General features: G+C 37.0%; 1 pseudogene across 1 annotated transcript in view; it reads right to left on the bottom strand.

The window, feature by feature from the left end:
- LOC306880278 (uridine-cytidine kinase-like 1) overlaps positions 1 to 19,217 on the bottom strand; it is a 30,460-nt pseudogene that overhangs the window by 6,255 nt on the left and 4,988 nt on the right. Inside the window, exons 4-9 of the transcript XR_013785888.1 lie at positions 18,694 to 18,864; positions 15,958 to 16,029; positions 9,237 to 9,426; positions 8,840 to 8,901; positions 5,694 to 5,713; positions 4,360 to 4,458 (exon numbers count right to left, since the gene is read on the bottom strand). The product of XR_013785888.1 is annotated as a uridine-cytidine kinase-like 1 (transcript). The remainder of the gene's footprint in view (positions 1 to 4,359; positions 4,459 to 5,693; positions 5,714 to 8,839; positions 8,902 to 9,236; positions 9,427 to 15,957; positions 16,030 to 18,693; positions 18,865 to 19,217) is intronic.

Raw genomic sequence — 19,217 nt, 5'->3', positions numbered from 1 at the left:
AAGTGAGAAAACAATCCTTATTTTAATTACCTAATTACAAATCAGTGGCCCAAAAATTACAAACACAACTCAAGCTGTTGCCAGCTTGCTGAAGCCCCACTCATTTTAATGGTCGATTAATCATTTTGCTGATAAATTTAGCTCTTTATTTAATTGTGACATACAGTACACCTACACTGGAGTAACCCAAAGTGTATATCTAAAGGGTACAATTGTTATGATACTTGAGTTTGAACCTAAGAATCATGATACACAGGACATGATGGTAAACTATCCATTGTGCCAATGGATGGTATGCACATGAGATTTGCCTTGATGTTAAGAGTGGCGTGAGAGCTATATCTCAGATGTGGGAAAGCTGTAAGTTTCGGGACACATCATCAGTAGTGTACCTTTGAATCAGGGGTGTTTCGTCCTTTCAACACTAGACACCCTCATCAAAGGTGGCCAGCTACAGGGTGATCAAACCTGAGCTTGTGTCCCATGCCCAATTATGAGAATTGCCTGGTTGTTTTAATGGCGCAGCCCACGGGACTATGCAAGGCAGGGGGCGTCCTCTTCCTTGAGACAAGCCTAGAGCTGACCGCATACCTTGTTCACCCTCCTCCTGGAGGGTTGTGACCTGGGATCTCAAGTGGGGTATGGGGGATTAGTGAGCGGATCATGTTGATGCTCTTTGAGTCCAACAAGGGTCCTTCCGCTTAAAGGTCCCATGGCATGAAAATTTCACTTTATGAGGTTTTTTAACATTAATATGAGTTCCCTTAGCCTGACTATGGTCCCCCAGTGGCTAGAAATGGCGATAGGTGTAAACCGCTGGGAATCCTGCTTCGCCTTTGAGAAAATGAAAGCTCAGATGGCCCGATCTGGAATCGTTCCCTTATGTCGTCATACGGGGAAAGGTTACCTCCCCTTTCACTGCTTTGCCCGCCCATGAGAAAATGAGCTACGACCGTGTGAGGAGCGCACAATATTTTTTTTTCCTCGAGAGACATCATGGCTTGCAAACGAGCGAAGCACTGTTTTGCGTCTGAGTAATAAACTGCGCATATTAACAGACAAATTATGTTCATATTTAAAAGTCCAAACAGTCAGTAGTCGCTAGGTTTGCTAGTATGTACCCGTTATGGGAAAAAAGCCGCCTAAAGGGTCTGAAAGTTTCTAAATATTGTGCTAAAGTCGCGCTCGTGTGTGTGAGACGCTGGAGCTGATAGCAGCGGGCGGTGGATATTGTTGCTGTCCACCCAGGTAAAGTCTATGTGTGGGAAACACTGACCGTATCCAGACACAATATTTTAAACTAACCATTCGGAGACGTCCTGCTGTAGCCGCTGAGATGCAACTTCTTCATCCGGTGCTTCTCCATCCGGATCAGATTCTGGGTCAAACTGAAAAGCTTGAAGGACTGCGTGTCTACGAGCCATTGCGATACATCCACTGTCAACATTAGCGCATGGTACCGTGGCCGCAAGCTGCAGGACACACACCCACCCTCCACCTTGCCCCGCCTCTCTCCTCATCATTAGCATTTAAAGCTACAGACACAGAAATGGCTCGTCCTAAGGAAAGCTCATTTTGGGACTGGCTCGCAGTGGCTGAAATTCTGCACCAAGGCTGAATTTCGGGAACGAGACTTCAGATACAGTACTAGGGACCACTTAGGCCTATATAAAAGCATCCAAAAAACAGCATGTCATGGGACCTAATTTAATTTAATCCATATCCACTGGCTGCTTCTTTCGGCTGCTTCAGAGACTGTTCTAATTGTCTATCGCAGAGCCTGTCCATGGATGCCAAGGTCTTTCAGCAGTCTGATTTGTGAAGAAGCTACAAAACCTCTACATCCCACTTCAACTGGATAGACTTTAGCTTTCCATTCTCGTTGTTGAGCGTCTGCTGCCAATTCTATGTAGCGCAGTTTCTTGCGCTCATAGGCCTCTTCGGTTGAATTCTCCCATGGGACTGTGAGCCCTATGATGAGCCCCTTCAGACTTCAATGAAGGGGACCAGAGTACCAAGTTTGGCCTAAGGGTGGTGGCTGCAATCTCAGGTGGAAAGATTAGTTGCTGGCCAATATCGACTAGCATCTTCCAGTCCCGGGCCATGGCTAGTTGTCCAGCTTCTGGTTCGGTAGGGGGATGATTGGGCTTTTTCTGTCCCTCTCGGATGAAGGTTGGGGCCGTGATGGAATTGGTTGCTCTCTGGGGCAAGGAGTTGGTGGCTTGCTCTCAAGAGCTGCTGCCAGACTCTTGAGGACTTGGTTGTGCCTCCAGGTGTAGCGGCCTTGTATGAGGCTGGTCTTACAACCGGTCAAGATATGTTTGAGAGTCGCTGGAGTTGGGCAGAGGGCACAGGTTGGGTAGACTCAGGTAGGCTGTGGCGTTTAAACGATGCTCAACTGGTACTAAGGGTCCCAAAGTGTGCCAAGAAAATATCCCCCACACCATTACACCACCACCACCAGCCTGAACCGTTGAGACAAGGCAGGATGGATCCATGCTTTCATGTTCTTTACGCCAAATTCTGACCCTACCATCTGAATGTCGCAGCAGAAATCGAGACTCATCAGACCAGGCAACGTTTTTCCAATCTTCTATTGTCCAATTTTGGTGAGCCTGTGCGAATTGTAGACTTCCGTTCTTAGCTGACAGGAGCGGCACCCAGTGTGGTCTTCTGCTGCTGTAGCCCATCTGCTTCAGGGTTCGTCGTGTTGTGCGTTCAGAGATGGTATTCTGCATACCTTGGTTGTAACGAGTGGTTATTTGAGTTACTGTTGCCTTTCTATCATCTCTAACCAGTCTGCCCATTCGCCTCTGACCTCAACAAGGCATTTTCGTCCACACAACTGCCGCTCACTGGATATTTTCTCTTTTTCGGACCATTCTCTGTAAACCCTAGAGATGGTTGTGTGTGAAAATCCCAGTAGATCAGCAGTTTTTGAAATACTCAGACCAGCCCGTCTGGCACCAAACACCATTCCACGTTCAAAGTCACTTAAATCCCCTTTCTTCCCCATTCTGATGCTCGGTTTGAACTTCAGCAAGTCGTCTTCACCACATCTAGATGCCTAAATGCATTGAGTTGCTGCCATGTTGCTGATTAGCAATTTGTGTTACCAAGCAATTGAACAGATGTACCTAATAAAGTGGCCGCTACTGTAATATATATATATTTTTTTATCTGAGCTGCAAGCTAGCAGTTTGCTAACGTGCTGATACGACAGTGAAATTATGCCAATTCGTCTTTCTATTATGTTGTCTGTTAGGTCCATATCAAACATGCAGGACAACTAGTACAGTATAATTCACACATGATTCTTATTAGCATGTTCTTTTAATGAATCACTCAAAAAGATTAATAGAAATATTGAATCCATCAGATGGATCCTTAACTGAATGAACTGAATCAACACTTGTAGCACTTACTGAGCTGCAAATTCGTAGTTTTAGTAAAAAGTCGAACAAAAATAAATGTGTTTTGTAATAAGTATCATTTGTGAATAGATATACATATCTACAGCAGTTTTATTCTTCATAATAAATTATGTTCAATTATATTTTAATATAAAAAGCATTAAACCATAAATCGAATCTTTAAAAAAACAAATAAAATTTAGAAAATAAATAAATAAATGCACTACCAAGTTTCAGGTCAGTTCTTAAGGTTTTAAAAGTCACCAAGCATGCATTTATTTGATCAAAAATAATAAGAACTGTAATATTGTGAAATATTATTCTAATTTAAAATGATTTTTTTCTACTTTAAACATTTTGTTTTTGCCTTTGCTGGTGTAACATTGCTGATTGTTGAGTTGAGATGAACGTTAAACAGTTATGTTGTTGCAGTTTTTCAGGATTCTTTGAACAAAGTATAAAAAACAGCATTTGTTTGAAAAAAAACTTTACTGTCACTTTTGACCAATTAAATGCATCATTGTTGAATAAAAGTATTGAATACTTTTGAATGGTAGTTGAAATAAACCAGTAAAATTTTACAGTAAAAAAAAACAAAAACAATAGTGTGTGTGTGGTAATTATTTAAGTATTTAAGTATTCATAATTTCAACAGCCATTACTCCAATCATCAGTGTCAAAATGATCCTTCAGAAATAATTCTAATATGCTGATATTCCTCATCAATATCAAAGTTTAAAACCACTGCTTAATATTTGCTTTTGATCAGTTTAATGTGTCCTTGCTGAATAAAATTATTTCTTTACACGGTAGTGCTTGTTTTGTTTTTTATTAAATAATTAAATATTAAAATATTATGAATATTAAAATAATTCAATAAAATATTACAATAAAAACACCAATAGTATGTGTGTGAAAAGTATTCATAACAGCAGTGAGGTCATACCTGATAATAGTGTGCATTCCTCTGACCTGTGGGGTGCTCTCCATGACACTCAGGGTCTTGGGTAAAGGTTGACCCTGATGGGCAGATGCCAGGGCTGATCTAAATAGCACATGGATATGAGACGTAAACATTCCACAACTTTCACACAAAACCAAACTTTTTTTTTTTTTAATGGAAAATAGACAAATATAAAAATATTTGACTTTTTCCCAGTGCAAATATGGTTTGAAGAGCTGATGTGAGTTTGAAGTGTTATGGTAGCAGGTCAAGATAGAGTCAAGGCCCATTCATTTCAAGTCAGGATTTCCATTATGAATATATTTTTATATAAGACAGTTACTTAATTTACACAAATGGACCACTTTCTCCCCAATAACAAACCTCTCTGACAAATAAGATATTGACTTGGGTTATGTGTTGACAACCTGTTAATATCCTAGGTTTCTACACACAAGTGTGTGCATCATCAGAATGAACTATCAGACTTGGTGTGAACAGGCCTTTAAATTAGAAGTAGACAGAAGTGAGGGTTTTGCAACCAAAGATCTGATGCACAAGCATTAAAGAAACGGTTCACCCAAAAATTACAATTGTCATTTACTCACTCATTTCAATCCAAACATGTATGACTTTCTTTCAGACCACATGCTAAAAAGCATTTCATGATGCTTTTTCCACATTGTAAAACCTCTTTTTGCATATCACAGAAGAAAGAAAAAAAACTTACTTGAGGCAGAGTAAATGACAGTTCTAATTTTAGGGTAAACCATTTCTTTAAACAGTGAAATAATGTGATATTAAATAAAACCAATGAGATGGTAATGGACTGTAAATGTGAAAATCTAAGCAAAGTCTGAGAGAACAACCACTGCCCTCTACAGTATACAGCCTACATTAATGACTGATTTGTGACCTTCATTGAAGGACATTAAATGTCCTTCATTGTGGCTGCCTGTTTCACCAAACCTCAGCCCACAATCCCATACAAAAAGACACCATGTCCTAACCAGTGTGACGCGACAAGCACTTTGTCTAAACCACTCCGCAGCATGACATGATGACAACCAATCAGAAGCATATGTACAGAAATTTTGGACCAATCAGATTTCTACCTATGCAAGGCCACAAAAATAAAAACCAAGTACTGGACAAAATGCCTTGTCGCTTTTCACAGGCGATGCTGGTTAGGACACTGTGATGGAACTAAAAGAGCAGAATGTGTTTTATCAAGTGAGTAAGGATTGCAGAAGATGGATCCAAGAAAATAAATAAATAAAATGAAGAAAACAGAACAGAAAAAAGAAAGGCGAGAGGATGCAATAATTTATCCTCACATATCCCAGCGGAGTTTCCTCTGCAGAAGGAATAAATGTTCATTGGGAGACAATGATGTCGAGACAGAGAAAAGAGAGAGGGAAGGGGAGAAAAGAACATGACCTGATTAAAGTCTATACAGAACAGACGGACACATTACAGATGAGTTCAGGTCTGGGTAGTATGTCAGTGGTTTTCAGCTGAGGTGCTGTTGCCAGTCTAAAATTATAAAATGACAACAGATGTCTCGGTACTGAGTTTCTCAATACTGCATTATCAGTGGATTTCACAGGATGCACAGTATCTGAAGAGCAAAACCACTGAAATAGGCCCAATCCCTGTGTTAGCAACAGCATCAAAATAACACAGTGGAGGTGGAGACAAAAGGTACACAGTAAAGCTATGGCTTTTTTGGCTTGCAGAGCTTATTTATAAATATATTCTTTGTCTTCACATCAGTTTCGTGCCATTCATCCAGGTCCTTAATACAGTGTCCAATATATAAACACTTAATATAGTGTTTGTATAAAATGTATAGAATTTTGGCCAAAATATTCAAATTAAAATAAAAACAAGCACTACCGTTCAAAGAAATTAAAACTTTTACTTAGGACAGATCACATTGATAAAAGCAGCACAACTGTTTTTAATATTGATAATATTAGAATGCATTCTGAAGGATTACATAAGCATATTAAAACTGAAAATTTTAAATTGCAATAATATTTCACAATATTATTGGTTTTTATTTTTGAGCAAATAGATGCAGCCTTTTTGAGCATAAGAGACTGTACCATAAAAATCATACCACCCCCCAAATTTTTGAACGGTAGTGTATTAGCTTTTTAAATTACAGCTGTGACTTTGGACCAATGAGATTTTAATGTGGGTGGGACTGTGCATCCATTTATACTGCAGCCTTAACAACACTAAACATTCAATTTGTTTGGTGTAGACCATATAGCCAGAGCTACGCTTTTCCTTCCGTCTCCATTTGCATCGGTGCAGGTTTGAGGAAAAGAGAGGAGAGATGAAATACGGGTTTAAAGAATGAAGGAAGGAGAGAGAGATGGAAGGAAATGAGGGGAAAAGCAGCCATACCTCACTGTGATTTCACGCTGGGATGGTTAGAGCAATCGGTTGAAGATTTAGCAAGTATTTCATTACAAACACACATAGGGAGGAGAGGAATAAAAAAAAGAAAAGACAAACTCATGAAATGATATATTCACTCAGAAAAGCCATTCCAAACAGTCAGCCCTCACCCTCTCCATGGTATACTGGGAAAATATTTCATCAGCTACTCTTACTCCCTATATTTAAACCCATACAATCACATTCTTGCAGTTTTACACAATATACATTTATGCTTCTCATATTTCCATCACTAAAAAGACCATGTTTCAGGCTGATTTAAAAGTCTTTATCAGTGTCACTGTTTTACTTTGGAATCATGGGGTTGTTTAGATGCCACATACATATACATATACATATACATATATATATATATATATTGACACAATTTTCCATTGCTTTAGTCACAACAGGTTTTGTTTTTTAATTACATTTTTTTGGGGGTGATTCTTTAATAAAATAAGAAATAAAGAAATTGAAATAAAAAGTGTTTTAATTAGGGAACATCTTTTGAATGAATAAATAAAATATATATATAATTAATTATAAAAGGAATATATTTATTATTAATTTATATATTAATATTTTACGTTATAACCGTAATATGTATGCGTGTATACACACACCATTTAATAATATTTTAAATAAAGTAAATAAGGCAGATAGCTTTATACATTGGTCAGTAATTATCATTTCAACTAATTGAATCATTTTCTTTAACCAAGTTCAAATTGAATTGGCTGCTACCTAATCTGTCATGTTAGCAAGTCCAAGGTTTATCTTTTTTCTCTCAAAAAGCAAATAAATGTCAATAAAATCATTACCATCACACAAAATATTAAAAACCCAGACGTCACACGTCATACAAAACTAAATTTCAAAATTCCCCTAATTGAGGAATCATTATTTAAAAAAAAAAAAAAAAAAAAAAAAAAAAAAATATATATATATATATATATATATATATATATATATATATATATATATATAAAAATGTTAATATATATATTAATATATATATTTTTTTTAAATAATAATATATATATATATTAATGGCAAGATGGAAGATTTTTCAGTCAAAGTACTCACTGGGCCTAACAGAAAATCTTTCAAATCTGACCTCTGTGATGAGAAACCTAATCTAACCCTGTGGCTTTAGAGCATGATATCTTTTGCACAAAAGCACATGGTTCATTAATCCTAAAGATCATTCCTCACTGTGACTGATCGAGTAAAAAAAAGAAAAGCATTTTCCACCTCAGGATAATTCATGACTTTATTCAGCCTGCCAGGCACAGAAAATGATTACATTTCAAAGAAGCTCTAAACCCTTTTTGTGGAATACATCTATCAGCGATGCATGCACATAAACGCCACTCAGCAAATGTTCATTAGTATTAACATCTTTGTCTTTCTAGTAATTACCTTGGTAGGCAACATGAAATCAAAACTGACTACCATATTGTCTGAATCATCAGAGCATGTTATTCCAAAGAAAAAAAGTGGATAATGTTAACCAACAGGCAAAAGGCCATTTAGTCACGTTTTTAGTAGTAAATTCACAACCAGGCTGGACTATTTTATGGTATGAAATGCCCACAGATCCAATCAATTCCCAATGGAAATGCCATCATTTCAATCTTATTTTTTATAAATTTTTTATGAATATTGTGCCAGAAATTACACTTGCAAATGAATTTGATAATACTATAAAGGAGATGATGGACTGTAATTTGTATCAATATTACTGGCCTTGCATTTTCTTGTTTGAACCAATGCACGTATTATTTATAACAATATATCTTGTCACATTTAGAGTATGACCACCAGAGGGCAAAATACTTATACCATGGCATGGGCTTCATATGCACACGCATGCAACATTTGTGTGTGTATTAAGAGCATGTGGTTTATCTAGCAGGTATACAGCATGCATGTTGGCCATTCTCAGCACTTCATTATGCACAGACCAACTTATAATTCTCACTCAGTGTCAAACAGATGAGAATGAGGAGACATTTTTATTACATACCTTTTCCAGCTGACTGTGAACATGCTGAACAATCAGATCCAAGGCTACGAAGTTTTCTCCACCTGGAAAAACAATGGAAGGGGACTGTTATATTAAAGCACATAATTCCATAATTTTGAGTAGAAAAAAATCTGAATAAACTGGAGAGCTTTCAGAGCAATTGTTTATTGCCGTACCAGTATTAAGGGGTATTACAACTGTATAAGTTCTTTCAGTTATTTATACAGAAATGTTAAAAAAATTCCAAGGTGAAATGTTATTAAATCATCCATTAATGATATTTCTGAATATAAAGTTGCTTAACAATATTAAAGACAGACAGTCCAGTAAAATATGCTTAATAGTCTGATATCTTACAAAATGTTTGGCAGTTTTGACATTTTCCAACTTCACATACCTCTTGGGACCACAATATCTGCAACCTGCACAGTGGGTTCGATGTACTGCTCAAATGCTGGCTTGACAAATTTGTTGTACTGTTTAATGACACCTGCAATGTCACGCCCTCTATTCGTGATGTCCCTCTTTAGACGCCTGACTAGCCGGATGTCTGAGTCTGTGTCTACAAACACCTTCATGTCTAGGAGCTGAAGGACACACAGAAACAAATACAACAAAACGTCAAAAAACTGACAACGCACAATTAGGACTGCAACAAACAAATATTTTGACAATGACAAATGCAACCAAGTCACATTCAAATATGTGCGATCTAGTGCATTTTGAAGGGCTTAATATAAAGTGCTTAATATATAACTTGCACACATTTTTTCTGCTGCAGTTGTTTTGTGCTTTCTGGAGCTTCCTCTTTAGGGTAGTGTACAATACCATTTAAAAGTTTGAGGTCACTAAGATTTCGCCCCTTAGCTAAATAAAAATAAATTAAAACTTATATTTAGCTAAGGATGTATTCAATTGTTTAAAAGTGACAGTAAAGACATTTATAATGTTACAAAAGATTTCTACTTAAAATAAATGCTGTTCTTTTGAACCATATATTAATCCAAATACCTAGAAAAAAATGCATCACGGTTTCCAAGAAAAAAAAACAAACAATTTTCAATTTTTCAATATTGATAACATTAAGAAATGTTTCTTGAGTAGCAAATCAGCATATTAGAATGATTCTGAAGGATCACATGACACTTAAGACTGAAGTAAAGATGCTGAAATCTCAGATTTTAAAACAGAAAATGAATATTTAAAAATTTTATAATATTCCACAATTTTACTGTTTTTACTGCATTTTCTCCTTTGTGAGCATAAGAAACTTCTTTAAAAAAAAAAAACTAATTTCACAAGCCCCAAAATTCAGAAAAGTAATGTAGTTCTTCATCTAGAATTTGCTGCTTAACTACAATATTTGGGGGAAAAGAAAAACAGAAGCATATACCATTGATTAATAACCCTCATTATTCTCCAGCCCAAAGTGATGAAATCTTGCAGGGCAGACGCAATCTGTCCAGGATCTACTACAGTCTCTCCTCGACGGTTCTTGTTACTGAAAACGCGTATCAGATCTCTCAACAGAGCGAACGGATAGGAAATATTAAAAAAGCTGCTCAGCAAAGGAGAAGTCAGGATCAATCAAAGCAATGTAATGCAGCGTGACACCAACTAGCCAAGATGTACCGCTGGTGCTGACACTGACGCTGAAAATGGATATCATTCAGTGAGCCCACATGATATGGCAAAGGCATTAAATTTCAGGGTAACGATAAACAATCCAACACCCTTAAACAGCAGTGCCAGCAGCCCTGCCAACAGGACGAGGCATAACTTATAAGACTTTGTGTGCAGGCGTGCAAGAAACGCACATGAATGGGGTGAAAGGTCAAGTGTATATCAAGTTTTAAAAGACAGGAAGTCATAGCTCATGCTTCCTGAAATGAAAACGGAGGTGCGGTCACAGTATTCACAAAGACCTGCAATGAGAAATAGTTAAACTGAAAACCCCATTTCATTCATGAGCCGAATGACGTCTAGCGTTTGTTGAGTTTCATTCGTTCTGCAGCACAGCTGCTGCGCGGTGCTCATAAATCATGTCAGGATGAACTGCTTTGCCAATGCGAACACAATAACTCCCATTTTAATTTGTATAGATTTCCGGACACCTCATGCAGGGAAGAATCGAAACCCGGCAATGGGAACAGTCAATGCAGGCGTAGATAAACACCGCCTATTCACTTCCTGTGACTGCTCTTCACCTTCACCATTAGAGAGAGAGAAGAATCAGTCATCTTCATTGTGTGAGGAAAACTACAGGATGCAGAAGGTAAAGAACACAAGGAGAGGACAGACGTCTTGTGCAGTTTCAATGGGACCAGGCTTTAGGAACAAGATTTTACATATCTATTCTTCATCCAGAGATGCAGTTGTTCCCTTAAATGATAGAAGAGACAACTAGAACTCATTATCTAGCTAACCAGTATTCATGTAGAGACAGAGATGCTATAGTAGAGAGGGAATCTCATCTCCGCGGTCAGATTGTGGGAATGAGATCCATTACTCAGCGGCAGAGACAAACCAGACTGTGAAATTTCCAAGATCATTTCACCCCAAATTCAAAAGAAAAAATAAGAACTTAACTTAAACAATGATAATGAAGCCTACTTTTAAAAGCAAAAAGACTTTTTGCATTACAATATTCTTTTATTATATAATTAAAGGATAAAACGACAGATCATGTCCATGTATTTGCCACAAAATTACGTTTTATTGCATACGGAGAGCACATACTCTATCTCTCCCGCTCTCTCTCCCTTAGAGACGCACATACAGTTTGCACACGCGTTAACATGAGCACTAATGTTGTTAGCGCAACTCTGACGATTTTATCAGTAACATAGTTGAACAACTAAATGAACTTAAAGTTTCACTATAACGAGAGACATTGCTGCCGAACACTTTTGAGCGGGACACAGACTCACAGAGGTAACATTAATCTCTCTCTCTCTCTCATAACTTGTTTATTATTGCATTAAGTCTGCTATCAACGGCTCAAGCCTCCGTTACGGTTTAAAATTAGGTTTTGGAATTAGCAAGGGAGGCGATGGATGAGATGCGGAAGAAATAATCCTACTCATAATAGAAAAAAACGGACGAATGCCTTGAATTATATAATCTGATCGATGTCTTGAGGTTTGGCAACCGTAGTATAAGCGGAATAACTGACTCCGGGCCGTTGAATTATTCCTTACATACATATACATATACATATACATATACATATATATATATATATATATATATATATATATATACACACACACACAGTGCACAGCAAAAATGAGTACACCCCCTCTTAAACTTAACAAATTCAGCAATTACTCTTTACTTAGATGACATGTTAGGGTTCTTTGGAGATATAATGTTCCAACAAGCCTGCTTGATCAATTACCAAAGAAGAATGTCAAAATTATCCAGCAAAATAAGATTTTCTTATCAAAGTGATAAAATGTTGTTGCAAAAATGATTTTGCCCTCCTGAAAAATACTAAAAAAAAAAAAAAAGTGTATAGGTTTAAGGCTATTTTTGATCAAAAGGTAAGCATATTAAACCTTCAACTTTTAAAGACAAGTAATTTCCTGACAATTAAAAGTGTTATATAGCTTAATGCTGGCAGCAGTGGAACCACTAGGGAGATAACTGCCAAGTGACTTATTTCTTAGCATAAAAGAGGATGATGGTACAAGAGGAATACCAAATTATTGTTTTAAGTGTGAAAATATAGCAGCAGTAGCACTGACGTTCAAAAACAATGGACTTGTGACAAGGCTCCTGAAATAATCAGGTCTTCACTTTAAGTTTTCATTTAGTGATCAGTGAAGTTTTGCTAAAAAGAGAGCGGGAGAAATAACATGCAAGTGTCTCTGAGCCAGCAAAAGCTATGAATAGAGTGACACTTTATCTCACAGAGTATGACACAGCCTGCAGAAGTGACATGCATGGTTGTTGTCACCACTAGAATTACCTACTGTAGCCAAAGCAAAATAAACTAATTTAACCTCTTTCAAGACCCATATTTACAAAATACAGACTTCTGGGAATCCATACTCTGGTCTCAAGAGACCAAGTCAATCATTTCGGATCCAAATGCATCCAAAATGTTCTGGTGTTGCTAGAGGAGGAGTACAGTGAGAAGCGCTTGGTACCCACAGTGATGTTCAGTGGTAGTAAAGCTCTTATATAGGGATGTATGAGTGCTGAAGGTTTGAGGGAGTTGTGCTTTATCAATGCTGTCATGAATTCACACACCACTGTGTGATGTAATACAAAACTTAAAAACCAGAAGATGCTACCCTCCCCTCATTCCCTGCATTATTGGGCATTTTTTCAGCATGACAATGAAGATATTCATTCTCCCAAGGTGAAAATCTTTCAGTGGACATGTATTTCACTCAATCTTAACGCTCTTGAGCAGCTGTGGGGGATTCTGTAGAAACGACGAGCTGAGCAAAACTCCCCATTAAAGACCAGAGCATTCAAGGAGGTCGTCCTCCAGGAGTTAAACAGGACAGATGTGAAAATTTGTCATGAACTTGTACACTCAGTGCCAAGAAGGGTCAGAGCAGTATACTTGAATTTCTGGAGGACATACTAAGTACTAGAATATTATACATTTGCTGAATTAAATCTAGGGTGTACTCATTTCTGCAATCCTTCATTTAAACAAAATTGGCTAATTTACTTATCTTACAGAAAATATTGGCATATATTTTGTTGTTTTTATGAAGTATATGTTTAATACATTTCAATTTTTCCATGAATTATATTAGTGATCATTAAGAAAATACATCTTTTATATTTATTCAGAGGGGGTGTACTCATTTATGCTGTGCACTGTGTATGTATATATTTTAAGATTTAACATTTGTAGATGGTCTAAAACAAAAGAGTTGTAAAAAGTCTGAAAATAGAGCTCATGATGCGTTTAAAAAATAAACCATTACACAATGAATAAATCAGTATATATACAATTATTTAATTTACAAGTGTCATGTTTGTGATTTTTTTTATTTATTAAAGCTATAGTTTCTGACCATTAAATCAAAGCATAATCATTACTTTATGACATCAATTACTGCTTTATTTAATCAGAAACACAGTCAAAATGTTAGGCCAACAGCGTCGCCTACAGATTAAAACTCCTTGCCGAACGGGCGTTAGGACCCGGGGGAGGCCGTCACTGCTGCCGCTTCACATGATATTACGGTTTATACACCGAAAGCATCATTCTGTACGTGTTTTCACAGATTAAATGCAGCAATCTAAATCAGTGAATCTAATCGTTATTCAGACAAAAATTTGCCTCAAGAATGAGCCACACTGCTGATATGATCTAATCACTAGCACACCCTGAGCATATGCGAGTTAACCCATCCCTCTTATCGGCATAATTTTTCATATCAGGCCTATTCCGATATTTACATTTAAAGCCATTATCGGTCGATTCCGATATCAGTCCGATAATATTGTGCATCCCTATTTTTAAGTATATTAAAATAGATAAAACTTATTTTAATTGGTAATAAAATTTCAGAATATTACTGTTTTATTGTATTTTTGATTAAATAAATGCAGCCCTGGTGAGCAAAAGAGACTTTTTTGAAAAACTTTTTAAAAATTCCCAAAACAATCAAATCTCATGATTCAAATACAGTAAAAAAAAAAAATCATCCTCGGACAATTGTTTTTTCAACATCAAAAACCACCTTGCATACTTTCCTTTTTACTTTTAAATTTAAATCCCTATTTTTTTTTAAATAGGGATTAAAATCCCTATTTTATATTTTTTAATTACAATTTTCTTCAGTTTAGACACAGTAGAACACAGCCATCTAATGGCTCGTTTCAGTACAGTACGGTTTTATGGTACGCAATTATGTCCGTTTCCATTGTCAGAAGTTGTGAATGGTACCAAAATAGCGAACCGTACTGTACCACTTTTTTGGTACCCTTCCATTGGGGTACCTAGCACAGCAAAGGGTACCAAAAGGGTGGAGCTAAACTCACTGCAGAACATTGATTGGTTGACTAGAATCGTCACTTTTGCGTGATACAAGGGGATTCCCTTCACTCATTCCGCTCAGAGCCATAGTGTGTCTGTGTTTGGTTTATTATGTGAGAGTGCGCAAACACAAAAAAATATAACAGTGTATTTTATAATTTCATATTTTCACACAGACAGTAGCCATTTCTCAATATGCGTTCTGTTCTTGTGGACTTGTGAAACATTATTGCCCAAAAACCCATGTATTTTTCAAAATATCACTGTTATTGTGTCATGAAATGTAGTTTTAAAAGTTTTCCAGGCAAGAATGTAGTTGTTTAAAACTCAAATCCGCCTCAACTCGGCTAGTCCTTACGACATTTGCCGCTGGCACTGATGTCTCTGTAGTGATTAAACAGGAGATTCAATTAGTTTTGTGTATATTTAACAGGCATTCGTGGTCTCATGAATCTATTATTTGCTCCTGATCATATCGTTTTGACTGAGCACAAAGTTCAACTTTATATTTATTTTGAACTATACCGTAGTCCAGCGCTGACTTTGTAGCATACGTTTGACTGAATTGTTTGTTTTTGTCTTTATTTCCTCTTATATAAGCCTCTTATACTTTTATAATGGCTATTATTGTTCATTAAAACTGACATAAAAGAGGCAGAGTTGTGCTTATTGTCGCTTTGTCGATCGCTACTTTCCGGCATAAACCACACCTTTAAAGTAAAGGGTACTGTTGGCAGTGGAAATGCAAGTTGGATCAGGGTGTTCGGTCCCGATCCATACCGTACCGTACCGCTCAATGGAAACGAGCCATAACATAACTAATCTGAGAGAATATAAAATAGATAATATCCCCTCCCTTCTCTTCCTATCATTACAAAGCTATCTTTCTTTTCATTTGACCTTATCTTTTACACCTCCATTTTTCCCTCTCTGCTTTATGACTCCCATGATACTCTTTTATATTTCAGGCTATGAAGCTTTCCATTATTCTTCCTCTCTTTCCATCTTGTACTGAAAGCCCTTTGTGATATTATAAACCACAGTTAAAGGTGATAGCTGAGACTTTTATATAATGTTCAGTGTGACAAGTTTAATATATGAGGCTTACCTTTAAAAGCTCCTTGTTGGCAAAAGCCAAGATTCCCTCAAATATCACAACGTTGGCCCCATAGACAGTTTTCTGAAGAGAGGAACATAAACAGAGAATATTAAAGGACCAGGAAAAAAAAAAAAACAACATATGAAAATGTGATGTTACGGTCTAATCTAAAATAAAAAAATGCATTGATAGTCAATTAATTATAGCATATAAAGAATTCATTCATAAAAGAAAAAATCTCTCTTTAAAATAGACAAAGACAATGTACACAAAGTGCCCAGAAAATGCCTTAAACTATTTTCCACTTCAAATATGATAATAAATTGAGGCTGTGTAGGAAGAGACTGTGGACGTGTGTGGTGATGCATTTCCTCCATGCTCCCCTGCTTCAGAATGAGGGGAACCCTGATGATGTCATGATCCCATTAAGACAGCTGCACTACCATGAGGCTTCCCGTCAATGGCCAATCATTCGGTATTGATCAGCAGCACAAGTGGCCTGTGTACGCCACAGAGCCAGAGATCTCCCTTTATCGCTCATTAACATTACAACCCATTTAAATACCCCAAAATAAATTTTAGGAAGATAATAAAAGCAGTGCAGCTCCTAAAGAATCCTAAATAGCATGTGTAAAGTAACTGTAGTTACTGCTACTGCTTTATTTCAGGCATGAAATTGCAAATTGCCTATAAAGAATAAAAGCAACCATAAACATTGTTCTCAGTTACCAATGCAAGAGTGTAATATGACAGGTTTATAAGCTTGTTGTGTTTTGGAGTTAAATTAAATCTATAGAGAGATTATAACTGTATAATAAACAGGTTAAGAAAGTGAATTAATCTAACATTAATTCACATTTAAAAAGGTTAAAAGTTCACAATTTCTCAATTCTGTTAAATGGGAATCTGATTGTAATGTTCTCGTGCCATAATGTGTAACAGTCTATTTAATTAATACAGCAAAAAAAACATTACAGACCATTACTAGAACATACACCGTAATTACATTTGCATTGCTGCATCACATTTAAAGCCAAAGTAGGTTACACTTTATTTTACAGTTGCCTTGTTACAGTGCAAAGTAATGAGTAATTTTAATTAACATGTACTTACCATAGGTTTAGGGTTAGTTGCATGTAATTATGAATAATTTACTGTTATTAAACAGGTACTATAAGGGTGTTTGCACACCTGAAGATCGATTGCTTTATTCCGAAACGGGGATTAAAATTATTACAATGTTGCTTTTTATTCTTGGTGCGGTTCGCTTTCACACGGCAAAGTTTCTAAATGGACCAAAATTGTTAATACAAGTCACGTGCGAGTAAACTGTCCTCTCATTGGTCAAAGTTCCACAAGGCTGGAATGACAATTATTGATACCTGCTTGCTACGCATGTGAAAATGATCCGAATTTTTTGTATGACGGACGCAACCTCCGGAGGCAGTGTGTAAACATGATTGACACAACGTGAGGTCGTATTTATTTTTTAACGTGCAAAAATTTCGGACTTCATTTTCTCCCAACATCCGAGCTGCTGAGGACGCTGTGGATTACTTTCATTTTTCAAGGTAATGCGCCTCAAAATCCACCTAAATACGTTTATCACTCCAGACTCCTTTGTGAATGTCATGTCGTTATAGTGCTTAACGTTTTAAGCGTATTTGTGCGTACATTAAGTATTTTTAACTGATCAGCGCCACGCTTGTGAGATTAGTTTGCACCGTTCGTAGCGCGGCTCGGCCCATTGATCTGCGCTGATGACAACTCAGCGCGGCACGAGCTCTGTAACATCGCGCTGTTTCGTCCCACTTTCAGTACATTTGGCTTCCCATTTGTACGGCTAAACACCAGTTCTCTCGCTCTCATTTATGTTGCTTCCACCAGCTGTTTACTGCTTTAAATTTAAGATATGCAATGCAGAGAGATGCATACGTGACGCCCTCTTCTGGAGACGGGGCGAGAATATGCAGCTCATTTGCATTTAAAGCGATACACTCCAAATGAGATCTTTTTTTTTTATTATATTATATTATATGTCTATTATAATAAATGATCCGTTAGGTATTTTGGTCTGAAACTTCACAGACACATTATGGGGACACCCAAGACCAATATTACATCTTGTAAAAAGGGGCATAATAGATGCCCTTTAAGGTCATTGCACACTGAGTCTGAAATTTTTGCACGTTGAAGAAAAAAATAAAAAAAATAAAATACGATCTCACGTTGTGTCAATCACAATTACACACTGCCTCAAAAACTTTTGTCTGTCATAAAAAAATTTGGATTGGGTTCGCATTTTGTGAGGTGTTTTGACAATTCAGAGCCACTGTACAAGCGAACACCAAAATCCAAAAATGGTGATTGTCAAGTTCATCTACTTAGTCTCGTCGCAGCACAAAGCACTGTAAAGATCCTTGCAGACTAAGTTCACAGAAATTGGTGGTCTTTTTAATATGTGGCTCTAGTATCGCCAGCAAAGCATCAAACTGAGCCACTGACATCCTGAAGTAAACTTAATCACCCGTGATAATCCCACTTCTCCTTCCTCTCTATATCTCAGGATTGGATGGACCCAATATTTCCTTTCTTCTTCTCGTTTTAAGAAGCAAGAGGACAACAAAATCATCCTCACTGCTTGAAGTCTCCATTTAGTACGGTTTTGTGAATTTTTTCACAACGGATTCATTAATACGCATCGGACTCAGTGTGCAAGGTTTCTGTGCATGACGAATTTCTTACCCACTCCTTGCGACGACTGTGACTGGTAAAGTCATACACTGGCACTTTGATGCTTTTGCCCTTTTTCAGTTTTCTCAACACAGTTACCAGCAGTTCAAAATCAAAGGCATCAGGATGATCAAAGTTGTACATGTTTCTTGCCGCCAACTCCTGCTCCTCTTTACTCAAAACCTGGAAGACGGGAAGAGAAGAGAGTTGAAATAAGATTACAGTGAACATTACACTTTTTCAGTGGTGCAGAAATGTAGAGCTTGACAATAAAAAAGGGGTACTATTCAATGAAAGTGCCCTGTCGACTTCCCACCGTAGAGAGAAACAGATTGACTGATTGAACCACTTAATTAGACCACTAATAAGCTGGAGGATATGCCATTAAATCAAATAAGGATTGATGAGTAGATCCTATAGGGTTTCAGCACATCCAACGGGGCAAGAGCAAATTATACTAATGCTTCAATGGTTTCAACACATGAAGAAGTTCCATTTGAAGCACTTTACTGGTACAGTGGTCTGCAAATGCAACT

The sequence above is a fragment of the Barbus barbus genome, assembly GCF_936440315.1.
Source record: "Barbus barbus genome assembly, chromosome: 14".
NCBI classification, from domain to species: Eukaryota; Metazoa; Chordata; class Actinopteri; order Cypriniformes; family Cyprinidae; genus Barbus; species Barbus barbus.
This window is presented reverse-complemented; position numbering and strand designations above follow the sequence as displayed.